The 2,903-nt window shown below is 57.7% G+C and overlaps 1 pseudogene; it reads right to left on the reverse strand.

Annotated features, from left to right (window-relative positions):
* Nucleotides 1-210: 210 nt before the first annotated feature.
* LOC123817889 lies at nt 211-2,496 on the reverse strand (annotated as a pseudogene).
* Nucleotides 2,497-2,903: the final 407 nt, after the last annotated feature.

The raw sequence follows: 2,903 nt of genomic DNA on the forward strand, positions 1-2,903 counted from the left end.
GAGGAAGGGGGACTCCCCATCTTCTTGATCTGTTTATGGGGGAGGGATTCCCCCTATTGATGACCTCACTGTTTCACCCTTCTTCCCATCCCAGCCCTCAGCTGTCGTGGAACAGAGTCTGCTCCTTTAAAGGACATGGGGGCAGGAATCCCTCACCTGAGATCAGGAGCTCCAGGGGGGTCACTGGGCTGTGACAGCTGGAAGGGGGGACGAGCTGTGTGAGCTGTAGCACCTGTAGGTCCCACTGTGGCCCCAGGTCACAGGGCTGATGGTGAAGTTGACCTGAGAGGGGCCAGCCGTGTCCTCCAGATGAAGATGCTGGGGAGGATCCAGGGACCCCTCCCTGTGCAGGTGGAAGGTGTCAGCCCTGACCTCAGAGTGACACTGCAGGGTCACATTCGCTCCCCAGGGCACTGAGGATCCTGGCTGGGCTGAGAGGGAGGGTTTCCCATACATTCCTGAGGAGAGGAGGGCTGTGATGTGTGCAGAGTCACCCCTCCCCCCATGCCCTTGTCCCTGAGCTGAGGGACCATGTACTTCCCCAGGGATGCTGACTGTGACCCCTCTCACCTCCTCTCAGTCCCTCTGAGTGGGCATCTTTTTTTCCATGTACCTCACTCCCCTTTTCTCACTCCCTTCCCTAGACATCAGTCCTCTTTGCCTCTGGTCAAGGACCCTGACCTGGACCCCCATCAACACCAAGGTGAACCTAGGCCTCAGCCTTGAGCAGGCAGTCAGGACAGGAGGTGGGGGCAGGCAGGACTCCTCACCTGCAATCAGGATGTCCAGGGGGGTGCTAGGGGCTGACCACACATAGGAGAGGTTGTGACCACTGTAGCACCTATAGCGGCCCCCATGGGTGAGGTTCACAGGGCCCAGGGGGAAGTCGGGGCTGTGCTGCCCATAGAGATGCTGGAGGAGTGTCAGCCCTTTGCCCTTGGTCAGAGCAAATCTGTCAAAGCCGGGCTCTGAGCAACACTGGAGTGTCAGGCTATCTCCAGGCAGCAGCAGGGATCCTGGCTGGACTGAGAGGTAGGGCTCCTGTACGCACCTGGGGAGAAGGGTCATTGTCACCCAGAGGACAGACACACCTACCACCCACACAGGGACTCCAGGGAGATCTCTCACATGTCCCTCATTAAGCCTCCTACCTGTGGTTCTGTTCTTGGTAAACCCCTATCAGTGACCCCACAACCCCCAGGGTTTTACTAGGCACAAGGTTTAGGTCAGTTATTTGGGGACAGGAAAGAATTGAAGCCAAGTGCGGGCCACCTCACCTGTGACCTCGAGGTGCAGAGGGGCACTGGGCTGTGACCACATATTGGGGTTGGAGCTGGAGGAACCATAACATCTGTAGGTCCCCCCATGGGAGGGGCTCACGGGGCCCACAGGGAAGACAGCCTGCCATCTCCTAGCACTGTAATTCCATTCCAAATTCCGGCGTGTGGGTGGCTCAGCCCCTCCCTCCTTCAGCAGGAGGAAAGGGCCCTGTGTGGACTGTCAGCTGCACAAGAGGGACACGTTCCCTCCTGAGTTCACCACCGGGCCTGGGTGGGCTGAGAGGGAGGGTGCATTGTACACTCCTGAGGGAGAAGGAGGATCTGAGTTAAAGGGGACCATCACCCCACCTTCACCAGGTGTGTGCTGTGAGGGGTGTGGCCCCCCTAAAGCCAAACTCTGTCCCCTTCATTCTCTGAGGAGGAGCCCACAGTGGGGAGGAGACCCAATTTCCCCATTACCTGTCACCACCAGGAGCAGGGGCTCACTCCTCTCAGACAGCGTGCCCCCAGTGCTGTATGCACACTGGTACAACCCTGTGTACTGTGAGCTCATGGACTGAATGAGGAAGCTGGTCTTGTTGCTGGAGGTCTCTGGGATCCTCGTATCCAAGGGCTGAGAGCCCCTCTCTTTATACAGGATGTAGCCATCTGCCTGCAGAGACCCCTGACACCAGATGGTCACAGGGCTCCCCTTTCTGACTCTGGGGCCTGGGTCAGCCCAGATGGAGGGTTTGGGGAGAACTTCTGGAAAGGAATCAGACCTCCAGTGTTAGGGGGTGTCATTGTCCCCTTAGTTGCCCAGCTGTCACTCCAAGGCCCTTCCCTACTGGTCCCCATCAGCACAGACCCACTCTGTGTCCCCCAGCTGCTCAGGGGCATCATTGTGCTGAAGCAGGAGGTCTGGGGGAGGACTCACCTGCCTGGACCTGGTCCCACGGGCCCCCAACACAGCCCTGGAAGAGAGTCCCTGTGAGATTTTCCTTCACCCACACACCGAAGCTCCTGACCTGTTCTAGGCCCCTGAGTCCTGAGGTCAGAGTTCGGGCTGAGCCACCTCTTCTTCCCTAGAAGTTGTGTTCCCACTGAGACTCATCATTCCCAGGTCCCCTTGGAACCAGCACCTGGGAGATGATGGGATCCCATGCCTTATCTTTCCCCCAAGCTCACCGAGACAGAGAAGGATGGTGAGGGTCGGGGTCGTGGTGCTCCCTGTCATGGTCACCAGTGCGCAGACAATGTATAAAATCAGCAGCAACACAGAGTAACGAATGGTGTGTTAACACAGCCTCAGCTCTGTGTGACAGGTCATGGGTTCCTCATCAGTGGCCTGGCAGGAAGGGAAGTAGCCCCTCCCTGTAGGAGGGGCCAGAGGAGTCAGCAAACTGGAGATTTCAGCCTGATCTGAGTCTCAGCAGACCCCACAGGCTCTGCACCCACCTTGTATCACACCCAGATCCAGAGGGTGACACCTGTCCCAGAACATGAGGGTAGAGGACACCAGGCAGGACTCAGGAGCAGCCCAATTTCTGTTCCAGTTGTGACTCTGCCTTTTCTTGATCTTTGTGTCCTTTGTTAAGTCACTTCCCTCTACTGAGACCCTGTCAGTGCCGTCTTTCTTCCTCT

The sequence above is a fragment of the Phyllostomus hastatus genome, unplaced genomic scaffold, assembly GCF_019186645.2.
Source record: "Phyllostomus hastatus isolate PE091 unplaced genomic scaffold, TTU_PhHast_1.1 phas_contig_2294, whole genome shotgun sequence".
NCBI classification, from domain to species: domain Eukaryota; kingdom Metazoa; phylum Chordata; class Mammalia; order Chiroptera; family Phyllostomidae; genus Phyllostomus; species Phyllostomus hastatus.